The sequence below is a fragment of the Camarhynchus parvulus genome, chromosome 4 (assembly GCF_901933205.1).
Source record: "Camarhynchus parvulus chromosome 4, STF_HiC, whole genome shotgun sequence".
Lineage (NCBI taxonomy): Eukaryota > Metazoa > Chordata > Aves > Passeriformes > Thraupidae > Camarhynchus > Camarhynchus parvulus.
In genome coordinates, this window is record NC_044574.1 from 31,829,482 (window position 1) to 31,851,262 (window position 21,781).

The following is a 21,781-nucleotide window of genomic DNA, read 5'->3' on the forward strand; positions in this document are numbered from 1 at the left end:
ATTACTTTGTATTCTAAAATGCTGAAGAACTATCTCATTAGGGTGTGCTTTCAGTTGGTGGATCATAGTAGTAAAATGAATAAACTGACCAAAGGACCACTGATGGAAAGATGGTTCTCTGCACTGTTGTTTGCCTTGTAGTGAGATGTTTTGTACTCATTTGAGGTGGCAAATGCTCACCCTAGGGTTCAGTGCCTGAAAGCTTCTTCTGCAGCAGCTCAGCTGTTTCCTGCCTTCTAGGCTGTGAGTAGCAGAAAACATTAAAATTACTTAATTGGTAAAGCTAAGGACTGTTTTTCATATAGGTCCCTTGTTTTTTCATTACTAGCCTAGCAGCTTAACAAATGGCAGAAAACCATTGTGTTAATTATTGAGAAGCCTAAATTCCTTTGTGGATTTAGTCCTGGTAATTGGAATAGCAGCTCAGTACAGAGTGTGGAGGTGTAAAGCTGGCCTGGCCATAATCTGGTGGTTTAAGGAAAAGCAGAATGGTGTTAGGCCGTGTGTGCTCTGTAACATAAGTCTTTGTGAAGCGGAAGGAAGGATTTGGGACTTGTGTTACTTCTGTGGATTTCTTTTTTCCTTACATGGACCAGCAGCTTGAAAGTAGCAGCTGTGCACAGGATCATGGCCCCAGAGCCTGGTGGTGGCAGTTCTCCCTTGAGAAGTGAGCACAGTTTTATCCACCAATAACTCTGGGAAGGTGTGAATGTTTCAGAGTATATTGCTTGGCTGTAAATATTTCAGAGTAACTGAAGGCAGTTGCTCTAACTTTCCTTTCTCCTAGGTAAGTTTTTCCTTTCTTAAGCTTATGACTCACAGTTCTTGCTGTGTGAGCCACATGAAGTATGTGATTACTCTGTGAAAGAGGACCAGTGTCCTCAGAAGACCAGACAATAGCATGACGCTTGGGATTGTGTCACGGAAGTGGGAGATGTGACTACAAATCCTTCTGGAAGTTTAATCCAAGTTTTCCATATCCGTGGCAGATGTTCTAATGTCCATCAGTACAGTGGTTTTAAAAATAAAGTGGTGGCATAACATCATCTTCCATGGTTTTGCTAAAGAGTGGAAAAAACCTGAGAGCGTCATTTGGATACTTGTGCCTCACATTTCAGATTGATAAAACACAAGGTTGCACATGACAGCTGTCACCAAAGTCATTTCATTAAGGCAAGGCTTTGCTTGCTTGGTTCAGGAGGAAAATTTTCAAAGCTAACTGTTGAAAGATATACAGATGCTTAGAAATTTGGGGGTGTGTATGTATATATATGTATATATATGTATATATATATGTATGTATAAATATAATGGGTATTTTAAGAATTGCCCCTTTTCATTTGGGCTCAAAAGACCCTGTTGCTTGCATTGGTAAATCACAGACTGAGAGTCCTAGCTTGTTTACATTTCTGAGGTTTAGGCCTTTAGGAAAACTCCACTCTGTAATGCCCCCAGCAGCCTCCCAAAAAACAGCCACAGTCTTACACAAGAGTTAAGCCAGTCTAGCAGAAAACAGACCTGAAGGACAAATAACTTTGTACCAAGTTCTTGAAACAATGGCCTAGCAATGTATATTAAGAGTGAGATTAACAATAAGCTTCTGTTCCCCGTTTCCTCAAAAGGCCTTCTCATATTTATTTTCCGGTTCATTTTTAACTGTTTGCTCTTGGAACAGAGGAAGTTAGTTTTACTAGCAAAACAGGCGGGCACATTATCCTGTTGGTCCAGTTTCAGAATGATAGCTGCAGTGGCTGTAGTAATTTTTCACATCATTATGAGAGCAGTTACATGGTTTGCACCCAGTTATATGGAACTGGCTAAAGTATTGGAATTGGTTCTAACAGGTGACTAAGAACATTTAAATATTTAGATAATGTGCTTTCAGTAGTTGGGGGTGTTAAATGCCTGTGATTTCACTTCACTTCAAACTTGAGAGTATCCTTATGTTTTAATGTAGTTATTTGGTGCTGATTTAAAGGTATAATAATCATTTTTAGTGGATCCTGTGTGATATAATGGTGTTATTAAACATATCAAAAATTATAACATAGGTGCTTATTATAACTGTAAAATGACTTACAAAAATGGCTAGGGGTTTCAGTCTAACATAAATCTGAAGTCAAAAATGAGACCTCAATATAGCTAAAGACACTTGGTCTCTTAAAGAGGATGCAGGTCTGCTGTTCTGCAGAACCACAGCAGAGTCAACGCTTCATGAACCATATGCCATTTTGCACACCAGTTCATGTTAATAACGTGAGAGTGTGATTCTTTCTACTTGCTGTCTTGATCCCTATCTTTCAAATGCATGAATTATCTGTAGAACACTTCTGTGACAAATTCAGAAAGCTGCTTTGATGCTTGAGTATAGGCATCCCTGGCACTAAGTTAACACGTGTTCGTGCATTTTTACTTATGTTACATTATGCAGGATTAACCACAAATAATGTTGTATATGACCTATGTGTAGCAAGGTGTTCCATCCTGTCCAGGAGCATGGCCACCCTTCTTCATAGCTCCATTGCTTTTCAGCAGTGGCAGCTACTGAAAACACACGTGACATTGAAAAAAAAGTCTTATTTGTAAGATCCTTCAAGTTCCTATATGTCTAAAACACTTTTGAGGCTAGGTGAAGTCCAGGACAGAGCCTGTGATCCATAGCTTTCCTTCTGTAGATTTCTTTTTTTCCTGCACTCTGAAAAATACTCATTTCAGAGATTGACATGATCAATTCTGTGAATTAATGCTCTCAAGGGAGACTTCTGAAAACAGAGTTATGTCCATTTTGCTTCCATTCTCTAATATTAAATTCATTTAATATTACCTGTCATAGTTCAGATGAAATTCAAAATTTATTTGGAAATAAAAAAAACAAATGAAAGAAATCATATCCATACTCCTTGCTTCTTCCTGAGGCAGGTAACATGCAATTCATTTAGACGTACTGTCATATTACTCAAAGGTATTCCAGTAATCTTAAAGTATATTAATAGAATCATGTATAGAATAATACAAGGAAAAGGAGTCATTACACCTGTCTGTGCTGTGTTCACCTGCATATCTTGAAATGTACAGGGACACTTCTCAAAAGGATTATTCTCCTTCAGCCCTTCCATATGAAGCTTCAGTGACTCAACTGTGTTTGAAAGGCTAGGCTTAGAAAAATCAAGATTTCCTTTATGTGAATCTGTGAAGTGAAGCAGGTATGCAAATTTTGTCTTTCAGTATTTTGAACAACCTTCTTGATCTCTTACCTATCAAGATTGTTTCCTCTGGTTTATGGAAATTTCTGTAGTGTCTGGCCATGGAGCTTCCAGAGACTTGCACCAAGTATCTACAGCAGCAGCAGAACTGTACACTTCTTGGTCATGTTTGAGTTCTTCAGTGCTAAAAATTGATTAAATCACACTGGAGTGGGTCACTAAAGAAATTATATTTAATTTTAGTGTTGCTAATAGCCATAAAATGAAAGAGATTTTTGTCAGTCCCTTAAAAGCATAAGGTGACAGTCTTGGTAGTAGTGACATATTTGTCTGTTTTACTAATAAACATACATGTACATTTATCTTTGAGACCTAGATGACAGATGTGATATTTCTGACATCTCATGTTTCCTGTGGATAAAGATGATCTGATTTGTATGCAGTAGCTAAAGCACCTTAGTGTATATTGGAGCAGTGCTTATATCATGTTTAGTAAATGCTATAAATACTAATAGGTAAACTGTCATTTATTTAAGAAGTACAGTTGCAGAGAATGTGTGAAGAAACAAGGTTCCAAGGTAGGTTAAGTGCTGATGGTGACTCAGCTAATGGTAAATCTGTCTTCTGAGAAAATACCTCTGAAAAGAAATGCTGTGCTGCCAAATGTTGTGTATTAAATTGTGTCAGTAGTAAATTGATACTGCTAATAATGACTTTAACACATACTTCTAGTTTTGTGCTTGTACAGTATTAGTATTCAGCATGTGGATATTTATTGATTTAGCTTGTAACCACCAGGTGAAAGCATTATGGATGGCAAAGTAATGTAGAATCTGACACTGGTCTGGTAGATACAGGTCTTGTATTTATTTACAAACTATACTGCTTGTTCCACTTGGCATTACAGCTCTCAAGCTGGCTATAACTCACACATTATCTGAAATTTAAGCTATTGGAGTCCTTGAATATCTTTCTTTCGTGAATCTCAAATCTAAACTGAGCTTTTTATCTTTGCTGGACTAGTTTTATGGTAAAATGATGGTCTTAAACTAGACATCAGGAATGAAGTAGCAATAATGATTAATTTAACAGGTTGGTATTTAGAGTTTCTGGATTTTGTTGTATCTTCTTTTAACTGCTGTAACACTAAGAATAGCTGAGATCAAATGGAAAGGATGCTTTTGGGCTAACACAGAAGGAATTTGTGCTACATTTTTACATTTAGCAGCTTTTTGTTCCTGAGTGTTCTGTAGGTAATGACTTTTATGCAGGTCTTCAGGAGAAAATGTGCTTTTCATGTTTGTTTACAACAATGAGCATTGCTTTACTCATTTAATAGTTTAATAAATAGCTTGTGTCTGGCATCCTGTTTCATGTGTCCATATAACTTCCAAACAGCTACTGTTCATGAATAAATCAGAAATGAAGGTGTTCTGAAATGTTATCAAATTATTGTGCTTAAATAGATGTGACTGGAAATGTAGCAGATACTGAAACATTTTGCAATCTTACCACACCAGCCTGTTTTAGGTTTTGAGCTGTGAAAGTAACTGTAAGTCTCATAACCTTTCCTTGAACAAAAGTAACAAATTTTTTCAGTGGCAGTACCTAACAGTGTGGTGATGTTTGAGAACTTTTTCTGAGGAAGCAAAACCAAGAATTGGTGAGATATACAGAGGGAAGTTATAGAGAGGGATATGATGGAAGCTTTCTCCTCTACCAGAAGAGGCTGCAAAAAATTAAACAGTGATAATTTTTCACTGACTCAGTTTATCTGTGTTTTCTTAAACTTCAAAGTAATTAGCTTTTATGTACCTGTGAAGATGTTCAGGGTCTTTTCTTAGAGTCATTAATTTGTATTTATACTTTCTGTTTTCCAGTATTTTTACATTATGGGAGGGTAAGTTGGTTGGTTTGCAACGTGACAGAGGAGGACAGGAAGATATTTATCATGTCAGTGAATGGCCCTGGTCAAAAAAAATGGAATTCCAGCAGCTTCAGGTCCCTAGGCTTCCAGAATAGTACTGTTGCTGAAACTGGAAACTTGAGATGCAGACTAGAAACAAACTACTGCCTTCAGTCTTAGTATTCTGATTTGTCCTGTCCTTGGATGTGTTTACCAGTCAGATATGATGGACTTTAATGCAAATAGAATTACTCCCATCTCAGATGAAATGCTGAATATCTGAATATCTTCAGAGATAACCAAACTCAAAAGGTGTTCTTCACATTCAAAAAAATCCATGGTGGTTCATTGTCCAAGCTAAAATTTATAATCTTCAAGGTCCCTGATCTCCTTTTAACAGTAGCTTGGTTTGATTTTTTTCATCAACAGTGGTTGTTCCCTGCTCCTTCTGTTTCTTTAAATAAGAAATTGGACAATGAACAAAGTTTTTTTGCTATGGATTTCCTGATTTTTTTAGCTTGGGTTGGGAGGCTGCTTGTGCTGTAGTACATTTTCATTTCGATAGTAGGCAAATGCATTACTGCTCAAAATAGCTCAAATGTTCTTAGAGAAAAAAAAGCCAGCAGCTTAGACTCTTTCTCTTTCTCTTTTGCAGACTCTTGCATGTGAATTAAATTAATTTCTTGAGAGAAACCTTCATAAAGGGCTAAATAAACAAGGTCTACACACACAGAAGTTTCTTCTGCTGCACCGAGACACAGCTGAACTCGTCTGTCTGGTAAGTCATACTTTTCTTAAGGTTTTGTCTTTCTTCCCACCCTTATGACTTGCATTTCTGAGTTTCTAATTAGTGTTCAGAGAAAACCAGCTTTGGCTTCCTGGTAGTACTGGTGCATTCTGTATATGAAGCACAAAGATCAAGCTCCAAAGGCATTTCTGTGCTGCCTTTACAAACTTCAGAATAATATCTATGATTCTGTATGCTACTTTGGTATACATGGTGTTTAATCATTTATCTAGTGCTTTGCTCTAATTTTGCTGTAATGAAGGCATTAAATGTTTTAAAGCAAAAGTGGTGATTGTTCTGTCCTAGATTTACCTGTTTGAATGTTCTGCATTTAATAAAGTAATGTAAGAATGTATATTGCAAAGTATATTCAGTGTCAAGTCAATTTAAAAATAAACTTTCCCAACATTCATTCATGTCTCATTGATTTTTGGTTTCACCTCTTCTAGATAAAGTAGATTGATGTTATTAAGTACAACACTTTATTTTTCTTGGTGATGTGCCTATTTCATGGGACAGTCAGCATACTTATCAGTAGTCTTTAATTGATCCTATAATTCTGTAACAGTTCTATTAAAGGTATTTATGTCTTACAGTTTCCTTGGGTTTGGATTGTACAGCTTGAAACATTTTCTTGACTTTGATTATGAAGTATTAACTGAGTTTAACCCAAACAAAAGCAAGTTTGTCCTCTACCTTCTATTTTTATTCTTTATTGCAATAAAATGAAGAAAGTCTTGGAAGAGCAGAAAATGTTTTGCTCCGTGCTGAGGTTTTTCTTAGCAGTGGGCTGGCATTAGATGGCACCCTATATATACCCAGTCCATCTGATCACTTATGCTGCAATGCTTTGGCTTACCACAATTACTGTGTACTTACATAGTGCATGCCCTGGCTCTGCACAGCTCATTTTGCAGGCTTTGCTATAGCCCTGACATCAGTTTATTTCAAAAAATATGTTGAAAACCCAATGTCATATTTAAAATAAGTGTTATATTTAATGTAAAGCCATAGTTATCTTTTCATAGGAAAAAACCCAAACAAAACAGATCAACATTCTTGCATAGAAACTGTTTGGAGGCTTTCTGATTTATTTAAGTTTTAGTAAGAAGCTTTCCATCTTATTTTTGGATAAAAAGAGAAAAGCTGGAATGGATGCCTAGATTTCATAAAAAATATCTTACTTGTCTTACATTGATGGTTTTCATATTAAAGGAGTTTTTCACCTAAGAATTACTTCTCAAAAAGCTGAAGCTTCTGAAGGAACTTAAGACACCTCAGAGGCCATGCTGCAATTACTCTTTGAGCAATTTAGAAATATGTGATCACTTAATATGTCCGAAGACATAGCTGGAGGAGAAATTACACATAAATAGGCTGGATGATAGACAAAAAATATATACCAATTATTTTCAATTAAAAACACTGCTTGAACTGTTCAAAGTAAGGACCAGTGATGGTCTATTAATGGTAATTTCTTAATTCATGTAAGTTTGAATTTACTGTATATTTTGCATGCAATTTTTGAGTGAATAGCAGGGCTGACTTAGAGGAACTTGTATCTGGCATGCTAACACAACCCAAACTTTAGCTGAGTGAACTTGGCACAAAATTCAACATAAGAGAGAAAATCTCAGGAGTGCAGTGGAATTCCTTTCCTTGAATAAGTATACCTCAGCATTCATGGGGAACAAATGGTAACATTTTGTGCAAGTTGCTGCTTTTGACAATGTGTCTTTGTTCACTTCCCAAAAGGGATGTCAAAATACACTGAAAAAAAAGCCAACAACTTTCTTATTTGAATTTTTCATTTTACTTAATTTTATGGCCCCAAGGAACACATTAAATCTAGGATGGCTTAACACCATTGTTTATAACTTTTTGTGTATGTAGAAAAAAGGCTCAGTTAGTGCAGTTTGGTTGCACAACTGTGTTCCCTCCTTAGTGTCTTTGTGAGCTCAAATAGAAGGGTAGGAGGCAGGTGTATCTATCAGCATTTTATGACGGCATTATTTTATCAAAGTGTCTCAGAAAATGTTTTCTTTTTGCCAGCATACATGTTATCCAAACAAAATATGATATTACTGAACTGTTACCTTGAGAAACAGAGGATCATGGTAACTTAGATTTCTTGTTAAAAGCTTTGTGCTGAGAAAGACCTTAGCTTAATGTGCTGTTTAGTCATGATGTTACTTCCCATGGTGTGGTCTTCGGTTCAGTTACTGATGACAGTGGAGTTTTATGGGAACTGTTCCGTATGGGATTCTCATCTATGATCTGAGCATATCAGCAGAGCATAGTAATGTGGTGAAACTGCATGGATTTAATATGTGACAATGCTGGAGAAGAAAAAGGTGTTTTGAAAACTTGAAATAGAGAACTGGTGATAGAGTAAATGAATCTGAGTAAAAGGCCATGGTGCAGCCATCTCTTCCTCACATTAACTGCAGACTGGGAAGATAGCAAAATGGAGGTGCTGAGAACGTTCATATGTGGCACCTATGAGTTGTGTCTGCACTGGACTACCTGGCCATGTGGTATTTTCAGATAGCAATACATAGCTCTGGAAAAGGTTTGTGATGTGATTCTGTATGTAACCAGCTGCTATAGAGGGCTGCAATTTTTATGGCATCCTGGTTATCTTGTGTCTGCAATAGTGCAAAATTGCAGTGCTTCTTTGTTGGCTTTGGAGCTTTGGCTGTGCTTAACCTGTTGATTGATCCAAATGAAACAGGAGCTGGCAGGATTCCCAGCTTCTCACAGTAGCCTCTGCTCATCATCATTAATCTGTGGTTTGGGGGAAGAGAGTAAAATTAATCACTTTATTAATATTCAAGTACAGCAGTCAGCGTCTTCTGTAAGAATTAGTAATTTTAACTATAATGTCTAAGCTTTTGATTGCTTAAATTTTTTAAGAAAACCGCTGTCTTTTAGATAAACATTTTCCATGTTCTGCAACTTCAGAAGTATTAATTTTATGTCTTAAAAAAAAAGAAGTAATAGTTGCAAGTTGCATATGAAGCAATTAATAATTTTCACTTCTGCTCCAAGCCTTGAGTTTAATTTGATTCTAATTTTTGTATAAGTTAGAAAAATACTGTTTTAGGAATAAAGTTGCATATACATGGCAGAGAATTCACCTTTTTAGTCAAAGAACCACAGAATGGGTAAGGTTGGAAGGAAGCACAGTGAGGTCATCTGGTCCAAAATCCCTCCACTTGTGTGCTTGTACTTTATTGAGAAAAGCATGTTTTTAAGCACTTTCTCTTCCTAAGCAATCTAATAAGTATGCTTTAATCTGTTTTCAAGTGGCTCACATAAGGCATTATCTGTTTATACTTGTAAGACTGCATTTGTCTCCATAATATTAGTGTCTCAAGAATTGGTCTGTTTCCTTAGTGACTTATGTCTCTAAATGTTTAATGCTGTTAGAATGTTTGATGCTGTGTCATCTTTAGTGGTGGACATGACTTGGGCACCTCGGCTCCTTCCACACTTGAGACTGCTAATGACTTTTTTCCCAGAAAGGTTCCCTGTAACAGTCATTTACTACAAATGCAATTAGAAAGGAACTGTCCTGGTGCAAAGGAGACTTTCAGTATGTATATCTATACTAGTCTGTGCAAAAAGAACAGGTGAAAAAGACAGTAGCAGCTCCAGCCTTTTGAAGCTGAAAAGTCCAAGCGCCAAGTTCCTGTATGAGGAGCCTCTTGACTTTGAAACTGCTCCTTGAGGCACCTGCATAGGATTCACTCACTTGTGAGATTTATTTTGATAGATCTAGTGAGCTAAGGCATGAGGTGCAGCTGAGTGCAGCAGAGCTATATGTGTGACCCTGAATCTCTGTGAGGCCTCTGGACCTTCTGGAAAGCAGTGGATTTCTTCTCTGAAGTCAAAAGAGGTTGAAATGAGATCCACAGAGATAAACAGTTTATATAGCTAATAATTTCCTAGTGTCTTATTTAATTCCTGGGAGGGAAGGAAGCAGAGGAGGTACAAATAGGAAGGTAAGTTATGTTGCTCATGTAAAGGGACAGTTCATTTGGAGAACGAGTTGTCTATCTTGGTAATATTTGGTCTTTCAGAACAGTCAAGTTCTGACCAGTGGATGGAATTTTTCAAGAGTGTTCATAGCCTTCAATATACAGATTTATCTAGTTAATCATTCCACAGTGATGGTTAGTCAAATAAATGCACTTGGAATTTGCTGTTAGAGGTCTGTTGGATCTCCAAATGTGTAAAATCACCTTTTGGTTCCTACTTCTCATCTGGGTCCTGCAAAGAGCTTTCCAGTGCTGAAAAGGGAAGCTGATGGCTGATTTTAGGAATTTTACAGCTCAGGTCCAATGTAATAGTTTAAAAGTGAGAATAAAACTAATGTAAGGTTTGGTTAAAAGCAAGGATATGAAATATGTGTGCATTAAACAAGAAATTTAGATGTTATAGCTTAAAGTCTGGGGGCATTCTAATGTACTGAAAGATTCTGCTTTTTCCTGTGACAAAAACAGTGTTTTAAAATGATCTTAAACTTCTGTAAGCAGAATTAAGCTAGTGTTGAAAGTTTTTGAACAGTCTTCCTTAAAGTGTGTCTTGACTTCACCTGCAGGCAGGTTCCTAAAAGCCTACTGGTAATGCAACAGCTGGATGTTAAAAGCTGTATCACTTCTTAGTGATACCTCAATAATATGTTCACACAAAACTTTTTGCAGTAATTGCTTTGCATTAAAGGAAAGATTCTTTATTAAAGTTGAGCAGATGTACAGTTCAATCTACTGTTTGAACTGAAATTCAGTTTTGACTTGAGGGCCAAATTTCTGAAAAGTACTGTTATCAAATACCCTTTTTAAAAACAAATCCAAAGACTAACCAAATGAATAAAACCCCAAAAAAACCCCAAATCTTTGGAATTAAAAGGCTGAAAAGCATAACTAGGCAAACATCTGAATTCCTAAAAGGCAAAAAGATGTATTGCAAATGGGCTGTGTGAATTATTTTGAACTTTAAGTGCTCTGTAGTTTGTATATGCTGATCCAAAGGTTGCTATACACTGTCCTCTCCACCCCTATCTGGATTTCCCTCTTTTATGTAAATAGATAAGCATAAATCCATTGTCTTGGAAATAATTGTACGGTTTCTTGCTTTGTAGCAACTGACTGCATGGTGATTTTCTAGCAGAACACTTAAGTGACAGGCGGCAGGTCAGCATGGTGTTGATCTCTCTTCCTGGGATCTAGGAAATCTCATCCAAATGACTTAGAGTGCTTAGTTTTCTGTAGAGAGGTGTGCCAAGTGTTTGGTTGTGAAACCAAATGATCCATCAAGAAAAGTTACATTTTTTAGATAGGTATTGAAATGCATATATTAATAATAAGGAATGGGTAGAACAGCTGAGAGTGCTGACTTCTAATCGGAATTTGAACAAAACCATTCAACTTACTTCAGATTGAAAATACCATTATATGTCATAGGTAAGGAGCATGCTTTTGTTAAATTTTCAGGTCTTTATATTCTTTGGGGACAGATAGAATGAAAAGTAATAGTGTGACAGTAATATTCTAATACTTGCAGTCTGTTCTACTCTTAGCAGTAATATCTATGTCCTTGACCAGAATGTTAGAGTTGGAGAGCTGTTTCCAGTTGAAATCTAGGCTCCTTTGAGGAAGTTGTTTACTTCCAGGCCAGCAAACACAACAGAGCAAGTTTGAAAGACCTTTTGAGTCAGCTGGTTGAACTACTTATTACAGCATGTTTTTTCATTGAGTTTACTAACTTGTCTGTCAATTATCTGACAAACCAGAGTGGCCTGGACAAAGGTTGTTCATATTCTTAAGGCTTTAAAAGATTTGCGTATGTGTTTGAGCCTTTGAACTGTCACAAACAGCTCTGCACTTACAGAATACTTGTCTGTTCACTGCTACAAGCTCTGTCTACCTATCTGTGCTAAAACTCCATGCCAAGATTGCTAGTGTAACCATGCAAATCTCTGTCCTGCTGTGGGCAAGTGAAGCAAAGAAAAAAACCTTCAAGTTCAGTGTAAGACCACTGAGTTAAGACAATGATAGTTGGTTTGGCCTTCAGATACAGCTGTGCTACTGACATGAGCTGTGACATGTCAAACCTTGGGCTTTCAGTCACTTCTCTGACAGCTACTTCATTTTATTGGCAAAGTGTCATTGCCTTTCACACTGGCATCAGGAAATGTCACTGTGACTCTCTTCTGTGCAGGGTGTATTCACACATGGCTTTCAGTCACAGAAATTTGTCTATGTGAAGTCAGTGAAATGCTTTAGTCCATTTGACACAGGCAGCTCTCTGCTGGCAAAGCAGTATCTTCTGAGATGAGACCTTGTGTGTTCCAGTCTGGCCTGGCTTCTTCTATGTCTGGAATGAGCAAGACACTTACCCTGCTCTATCTCTCTGTCACTACAGGGTCAGCCCAAGATACATTTATCAATTAACGCTAGGATGATTTTGGTTTTGCACTTCATTCCAAACATTTTTTTGTGGAATAAGTACTGGTTGGTTTACCTTTTTTTTTTTTTTCCCTGGGCAATATATGAGGCATAATTATATTTCAGAATTCAAGTGCATATTTGCAAGAAAGGTGTTTGACTAATTGTGACTAGGTAAAACTTCACACTAGATTAGCACTCAATTGGAAGATGCTCAGTTGATGTGAGTGTATAAAGAATTAAGTTGATGTGTCATACTTCAAAATCTGTGGTACAAAAGACCTCCTTTAGAACCAGATGTCTTTGGCTTTTTTAAATAGGCTTATTTGGGACCATAATGACCTGAATGAGAATTATCTGATTTCTGAATTATATCATCGACTTAGCTATGGATATGAATTGCTGGAAAGAGAAAAGAATAACAAACTGTAACAACAACAAAAATCTTTTTCCTCTGTACCAGACTTACCTTAACACTTAATTCAGTGTTAAGACTTAATCTGTTAAAGTGTTACCTTAAAACTTAATTCACTGCTTATCAAATTTGGTCTTTTTGGAATAATTCTGCCTTGATGGCTGTGATAAATATAAACCTTAATTTTTTTTGTTTTTCTTGCTTTCAAATGGATTTCAGAACTTGATGACCTTTGCTGAAAATAACTTGACTAGCTGGAGCCATAACAAGACACAACTTTGTGAGTGCATGTGGTAAAGGCTCAGCTGTTTGCATGATATTTATCATTCCACAGATAGGCTAGCTAAAGAAATAGAAAATCAGTCATGAGCGTGAAATATAAAACTTTTAAAAATTTTCCTAAATTGTTTTTGTAACTAATTATGAACTTGAGCAATTTTTTTCACTATTAAAATATTCTTACTCAAATCTATTTTGTGTTTTCTCATCCATATTGGAGATGCATATTGGAACTTCTGTAGTCAGTCTGTGATCATGCTGAGGGACTGTGATAGGTCAAACTAGATCTATAAAATTTCCAGTCTAGAGTGCTTTGAGTTTAGTGATGACTTTGTCATATTCTCTCAGCACTATTGCTGAATGTTCGGTGACAATTTCAGTCTTTGGATTGCGAGTACATTGCTTTTTGCAATTCATCTGCAAGTGAGGACATGGTTATTGTTCGTGCCTGCCTACTAAGATTCCAGTAAAACATTTTCTTGGAACCAAGAAAAATATACTGCTTTAATAAAGGATTTTACCAGAAATGTTACTGCTAGCTTTTCTAAATGTGGTAGACCAAGGTCATGCTACAGTCAAACATTCTGTTTGTTAATTGCCAGGATACAATTTCAGGGCTTGAAAGGGTGGAGAAATTCTAAAGGTTCATTAAGACCTTTGGTACAGTCATCTGTTTTTCTCTGCTGATGTTTTCTGCCTGTGAGCTTGAAAGCTTCAGAGTGGCTTTCCAGAGCTGTGTCTTGGAGAACCCTGGGATGCTACAAGCTGCAAAGGCGAGGAAGGGCAGCTCCCTCAGTGGCTGTGGTGTGGCAGCTGCCACTGTGCTGCTCAGGATGCAGGTGTATCCTCACACATCACCTTGTGGCGACAGCAATGGCCATTCCTATAAATCCATCAGTAGGTGTAAAGGGTAAAGTTTGTTATGTGTGAGGAAAGCCTAATTGAAGGAAAGGAAGGAAGGAGGAAGTTGTCTCATTTTTTTTAATGTTGCAAATAGTTCAGTGATTGTCAAACAGGCATTTAACTCTATATGGACACAAACCCTAAGCCAGCTTCAGTCTTCACTGAATTTACTTTTCTGGAAGTAAGGGGATTTCAGCCTTGTGGTAGACAAGATATTATATCTGAAGGAATTTTTCATATGCTTCAGGGAAGCTTGGGTGAATAGAGATGCTGTTGCAAAGTAGATTTTGTCAGTGTAAATTTTTGCAGGTGCAACATCCCCCTTTTCTGCCTGGCCCTCTATTACAAATTTTTTTTTTTTCAACAGTATTCCCTTTCACATTGACAGATGCTTAACTCTTTACTGGAGTTAAAATAGTCTGTGTGAGGAATTAGTTCTGTTTAGACCAGACAGTGTACATGAAGTCATTCTGTACTGCTAACACTACAAGTAAATTTCAAATTACCAAGTAAATTTTAAATTGGATCTTATATGGTAACTTATTATATTTTCTGTTACTGTATTTTAGAGATTGGGAGTAGCTTTAATGCAGCAATGCCACATTTAAAATCAATACTAACTTAGAAAAAGATAATTTTAACAGTTGTTACTCTTTTGGGCTTTGCCCTTGTAATACAAAGCATAGTGTTTGTTACAAATGGACAGACCATTGTTTGGAAATGACATTTTCTTCTGACAATGAGTAATTTATTTTGTCCTGTTTCTAATGTCATAATTTATTTAAATACCATCATTCACCTTTGTGGCCCTTTCTTAATCTTCTCCTTTTGCTGTTACGAAATAGTATAGTAGTAGGAATATTATTGATGTTAGTGTCTAGAGCAATGTAAAGGTTATATAGCTAAGAGCAAAATCTTTTTTTACTGTTTGTTTGAAGATACAAGTTGCAAAACATTATAGTATTAAAAAAATACAGAATGTTCTGGCAGGAAATGGTATAAGTAGAAATACTAAGACAAACTCTTTCAGAATTATTCAGTGCTAGATCACTGTGTAATGCAGCTAATGTGGTTAATCAGTTGTCATTCCTTAACTTCCTTAGTGTGCTAACTCTTCTGGCCTAGACGGAGGTACTAGTTTGGCAGCTGATACCAGGTCTCAGATAAGCTTGTCTGACTAGTTGCTTGTTTTCAGTGGAACAGTTAAGGACATTAGGCAGTGAACTGTTAGTCTGAACGACCTTGCACATGAAGTCCTTATGAACTGCAGGCCAAATATGCTGACATTTTCAAAATAATGTTTAAGTCAATATGACCTACCTAACTGAAAACATATATGCAAAAACAGGCATTAGTTTTTGATCCTAGTTGCAGGATTAGTTCTTATTCATCCCATGTCAAGTGATCAGTAGACCTAACACAGGGAAAGCAGAAATGACAGGGAAAGGAGATGCACCTTTCATGGTGAAGGCAGGATCCCAGATTGAGCTGAACCAACTTTAGAACTGTGTAAGTTGTCTTTGGTAGTCTTTGTAGGAAATGGAGAAAAATAACTGGTTTGTACACAGCCTTCAAATGTAATATACCCTAGTAGTTCCAGACCAGTAGTCTTACCTTTGAATATAACATTGAGTAGACACAAGTGTTTATTTTAAGATTCCTCTGAGATGTACAGTTTTACAGAATCTGCTTTCTGGGTAATAAAAATTAGATTCCAATAGTATTTTTAAACAAGTCATACCATTAACTAAGATAAGGGTGGTATTAACAAATGACAACTCAGCCTTCCTGGGCCATTCCCTGTGACTGCTTTAATGTGTGACAGAACAGTCTTGTCAAAGGGCCAGGCAGGTTCAGATAGTTGCCTGTCATTGCGTTCTGAAGAAAGCTTTGTTGGTCTCCTTCAATAGACAGGGATGAAATATGGAGAAATAAGCTGTCATCACTAAAAGTTAGCCTGATTTACTTTACCTTCATACCACTGCATGGCCCACACACACCATTTTTTTTCTCTGTCTCAGTACAAGCAGCACTCAAGCAGTCATGAGGTACAGGAAAGCCAATAAAAGCACACTGAAGTAGAGAAATCTCTTAAATAAATCATATCTTCCCATACTCTTGCGGTGCCCTGGTTTTAATTCTCTAATTGTAAATTAAGAGTGATTAAAGTGATTTTATTTAATATGAAGTGCTTTTTGTGAGCTGCTCAGGTGAACTCTGAGTGAACTAATATGATGGAAGAAAACCTGGTCTAGACAGTCATCTTACATCAGTGCACTTGGAAAATCAGTAGGCATGTGGTGAGCAATGGGGTGTTCATCACAGCAGGTAGCAGATGATTGTCAGCTTTCCCAGTCCCCTGAGCAAAGTATCCATTTCTGCTTCTGTCTAGGCAACCATATACTCCCCTATATACTAGGTTACTTAAAAGGCTTCTATTCAATCATAAATGTGACTGTTCTTATGCTCCTCCTTAACAACAAGATTTTAGCTGGATTTTGTATAAAATCCTGAAATACATATGCAAAAACAGTCTTTAGGTGTATAGTTTCTTGAGGTATAGCTCACTAATGTGACAGGAGGTTAGCCATTACTTTCTTAAAAAAAAATTCATCCTCATGCCTTCTACCCTAAAAAGCAGAATCAGTTAAATATGAGCTTAAAACCACAGAGATAGTAGTGCGTTTCAAATCCCAAACTAAATTTTACTATACGGCAAGAACTGGAGAACAAACAGATGCAAATTACTGTTTTCATAATTTTGCACTGGAATTTTAAAAATCAAGAGTGTTCCCGGAATATAAAATATTCATAGCATATATGGAATTTTCATAACCCCTTACATTGGGTGCATCTCAAGTTTTACTGTACTTAGCCTTGTTCATTAAACATTAAAGTATCTCCATATATTGACTTCACACATAATCTTTAATGTCAGATGCTGATAATCAGAACTTCTAAACCTTGTACTGTGCATGTAGAATTTGCTTATTGATATCTATCATAGTTGCTGCAGCCTTAAATCCTGGAGAGTTATAGAAACTTTGGATGCAATAAGTAGGAAATCTGTCAGGTTCTGCAAGCAGGTGAAAGACTTAACATGATGGCAGTGTTGATAATGTTAAATCATAATGCAACTAAAGATTGGTCATTAGGAAAAAATTCTTTACAGAAGGAGTGGGCAGGCATTGGAACAGGCTACCCAGGGAAGTGTTAGAATCACCACCCCTGGAATTATTCAGGAAATTTGTCAATGTGTCCCTTGCAGTCATGTTGTAGTGATGAACACAGTGGTGCAAGGTTAGTGGTTGGGCTCAACAATCTCAGAGGTCTTTTCCAAACATAATGGTTCTATGATCATAAGGATTCCAAAATAAGGGAATTCCTGCACTGTTCTTCTAGCTTGTTCATTGAATTCTCCATAGAACAGTATCCATGATGATTTGTATCTCCTCAGGATCTCAGCTGTATCTGGCAGCTGAGACTAGTATTTCACTGTGCAATCTGCACATTAGTAGTTGTTTTGGAGGGGTTTTTGTATAGTGAAAACTAGCTTTAATTTTCAGTTTGGGGAAGAAAAAAGAAAAATTGGAACTCAGTTGCATGCACACGTTGTATCCTAGGAGCCAAGACCTCTTTTTTATATGTTTTGACCTATAAACACTTAGATTATTGTCAAAGAGATGGTCTCAGCCATTGTCTTAAAAGAAGTCTCACAAAATTAGACTAATCTTTTGATAGTTCCTGTGTTTTAAAGGCTGAAAATTAATTACATACCTCCCTTCTTCATATTGGTTTTGTAGGTACAAATAACTAGTCATTACTTTTTTAATTTCAGTACCTCATTTCATGTGTCAACAGCAGCACTACTGATGTTGTAATAGTTTCTACCTTATAAATTTCTTTTAATTACAGAGTACATTTTCAGATTGTTTCCATTTATTAGCAAAATACCTTCCTGTATGAATTTAGGTGGTTATGTTGTTGTGAGCTCTTGTTAACAGAATTCACAATTCTGAAAGCTACATCTTGTATGTGTGCTCCTGTTGCAGTTGAGCTGCTTAGGCACAAAACAACCTTATTCCCTGGGCACAAGGAGGCAAATGCATCTGGATTCTCCTATGCTATGCAAGCTAGCCTAACATTTATCCATGTCCAGCATTTCTGTCAGAAGATTGTCAGCAAAGCCAACAATGCACTTGTTTAGATTGTTATAAAAAACAGTCTGTCTAGGAAAATGAAATAGTGAGGTAGATGGTGCCATTAAATATTTTTTTACTGTCAGTTAGAAAGGTACAGGTGTTCCTGGAGTGAACTAAGGCGAAGACTTCAAATTCTCCTGGAAACCTGGCAGTACTCAAGTGATGTAGAAACTTGAAACCTGTTGTATTAACTCTTCAGAGAAATGTAAACTCTTCACAAATCAGGTCATAATGATAATACGCATTCGGCCTTGGTGCAGATGTACAGTAGAGCTTCAGAAGCATTAAAACCTGTAACTCAAACCATTACAATGAGCAAAGATGCTCCTTAGAAAGGAGTTGAGAGTCCTGTGAAGTAACATTTTAAAAATAATACACCTGAAATTCAGTATTTCCGCAAGATTTGGGTTGGACCCACTGAACTTTAGGCCCTTCACTAAGGTGCCAGAATTGGGATTCCATATGGAGTTAACAGCAGCTCAGTCAGAAGGAAATTTGATCTGGAATAGATTTAATCACTCCTTGAAAGTACTCATATGCTTTGCTCGCATAAATAGGACTTCCAAAAGAAATTATTCAGCTTTAAGTAAATGCAGTGATTCTAGCCCTTTAGTCTCTCTTGTCACCTCTTCTCACTTTATGCACAAGTGTTTGTGTGTCATGAAGTCTCACTTCTGTATCTCCAAAAAATTTCAACTTTGCCTAATTTGAAATATCTACCCAAAGCTTGAAAAGACATTCTAGTTCTCCCCAAATTAAAAAGTAGGTTAGCTCCAGGTACAGAGGATACAGTATTTCATTTTAATTCCTTACAAAATTTCTGTTTTGACGTTTTTAACTGCCTTGGCCTAAATAGCTGGTACTGTCAATACTGCTGAAATATAGTGTTTCTGCAACTGCTAAATTGCATGCATTAAAATAAATTAGGATTCCTGCAGGTGTCTGATGAAACAATTTAGAGTATTTAGTTTAAACTAGTTCTAAGCACCCACTCCTGCCAGTATTACTTTACATAAGTGATTTCAATTCTAATTTTCATTTATAGGCTCAGCTTGAGGGAGGAATGTTTGCCTCTGCTATTCTTCCTTGCATGGCTGGAGGAAAACCTGTGAAATACATGTTCTTGGAAGAGACTGAGTCCCCAAAAATAAAAGTTTTCTTGGGCAACACCAGAATTCACAGAAGCACATGCTCTGTTTCCCTTGGCATAACACAACTATGGAGCACATCTCAGGGGAGACTTTTTGTCCCTTGGCATAACACAACTATGGAGCACATCTCAGGGGAGACTTTTTGTCTAGGCAAGCATGAAAATCCCTTCTGTGCTGAGGCCACCAGTTAGTGCCAAATAAGGTGGCAGTTCTGTTTTTTCTGATAACTAGTAAATAAGCTATGCACAGGCAAATCCATTCCACACTCTAAAAAATTGTGAGTACTTCTAAGTGAGGGAGGTAACAGTAGCTGTTTAAAATGAGTTCTTCACCTGAGTGTGAGGTGTAAAATAACAACAAAGGAATTACTGTGAAATTAGTTTAGTACATGACAGAATACTTTATTTGGAATATATTTCACCTCAGGGCACCAGTGCCATCCATGGGAGATGTTCAAAACTTAAGATTTCTTTTGACAGAAGAAAGACCTTGGAATTCTTTGCTCCACTGCTGTCTCTAACAGGCAGTGCTGGCCACCCTAAATCCTGTGTGCATGGCTTGGCTGAATGAGCTTTGTCTGCCTAATGGTAACCTTCCTACACCTAAGGGATAACAGGTGGATTTTGACAAAGTCCTAATGAAGTTTTTAATTTAAAAAACAAACAAGCAAACAGAAGAAGTTACTGAATGTGCTAGTTTTAAAGAAAATTCAGGGTTTTTTTATACAGTGGTAGAAATCTTTCAAAAGATGAGCTCCTTAATACCCTGATAAAACAGAACACTGAAATTTCAAGTGAACACAAAAATAAACATGCAAACTCTAACTTTTCTTCCTCATTTAAAGGAAACAAACTGGCAAAACACCTTAAAATAACAAGCTATCTCTTCAGTTGTAAATGTGTAATCAAGTATAGAATACGTTGACAATTTATTTTATGTATTAACAGATTTCCAGTGGCTTTGGAGTCCTGAGTGGCTTTTCATTATCAGCAGTTTTTTGGTGACAGGAATGTAACTAATTTAGTTATCTGAGAAGCAACACAGTTTGAATAATCAACTTTCCACTTTTAGAATCTCTTGATAAAGAAGACACAGTTTTTCCAAATTAACTCATCTTTGAACAGAATTCACCCCAAGTTGTCAGAATTTTGCTTTTAAATCAAGTTTTTTGCTAAAAAAAGAGTTGATCCGCAGCACCATCTCAGAAGCAGAGAAAATCATTAAGTTTAATTAGGATCAAATATTTGTTAAGCACTGGTAGATGAATTGAGTCTATTCAGTAACAGAGAAATTGTTTTTGGGTAATTTGCTGTAGTAGTAACACATGAGGCATGCATGATTGAATAAATCTGCACAGAGATCGTTTTTATAGTGAGTTGTTTTTCTGTAGAGTAGCAGTTTTATTTACATAGTATATGATTTTTCCGTCATTCTTAGATATCTGAATGAAAATTTATTTTGAAGCCTCGCTTGTTTAATTGATAGGTTAAGGTTCCTAAAGGTATTATATCTCCTCATACATTCTTAGGTATCATTTTTGCGCTAGTAGCAAATGCAGGTATGCAGAATTTGGTAAGTGACATGATGAGAAACCCATTAAGAGTTAGTGCCTGAGTATGCTATTCTGTGATAATGTAACAAACAAGAACCTAGGTAAGAAAACTGAATATGAATTATAGCCTAGGCTTTTTGCATTACAGCCTTTTGGCTAATTTCTGGGCCTGTCAATGAGACATATTTCTTTATTTACTGGAAATCAGGCACTACTGAGAACAAAAAACTTAATTCTGTAGCTCCAAGGTGCAACCTTGAATGTTTACAACATTCTTACTAGGGACCTTTTTTATTATTCGGGTTCAGAGTTGTCTCATTTTGAATCTACAGTGCTTTATTTTTTCTTTAGTGGAGACAAACAGGTAAAACCAAGTGTAAATGCACAAGATGGTATGTATAAGCTCAATGGAGGAAATTAACTGGCAATGGTCTGGACTTATATATCAGCTGGATGACCTCTAGGTGGATGCAAAAGCTTTACCTATGTTACAGGATTTCAGAAGGAAGAATTAATTTTTTTTTCTTGAGTTTCAATCCTAGAATAGTTTATCAAGATTCGTAACAGTAAGCACTGACCATAGGGTAATCTGTTTTGTTTTTAGAAAAAAAACTTGAAATTAGGACTGACCTTTTCCAAAAACCAAGAAGCACTGCTCAAAGGGAGTTCATTTCTGAACTTAGTCTCTAAACCCCAAAGAAATTATCTTTGCAAACTAATGAAGATAAAATTAAGCACTGTAGCCTGTGGCACCTCCTTCAAAGCTTTAAATGTAAATGTAAGGGTTGGAATTAGGTCAACCATTTTCTGGATATATTTTTCTAATGGTGCTCAGTGTACTACTGAAACTGTAGAAAGCAGTAGTTTCTGTCTCTCTAAAATTGTAAGGAGCAGTGGAAGGAAAAGGTTGTTTGAGAGTGACCTCATGGCT

General features: G+C 36.6%; 1 protein-coding gene across 18 annotated transcripts in view; it reads left to right on the top strand.

The window, feature by feature from the left end:
• The window catches only part of SORBS2 (sorbin and SH3 domain containing 2), a 144,690-nt gene that overhangs the window by 12,893 nt on the left and 110,016 nt on the right, over positions 1 to 21,781 (top strand). For all 18 annotated transcript variants that reach the window (XM_030947876.1, XM_030947879.1, XM_030947878.1 and 15 more), the window contains exon 2: positions 5,765 to 5,887. The gene's annotated coding sequence lies outside the window, so the exon portion shown is untranslated. The remainder of the gene's footprint in view (positions 1 to 5,764; positions 5,888 to 21,781) is intronic.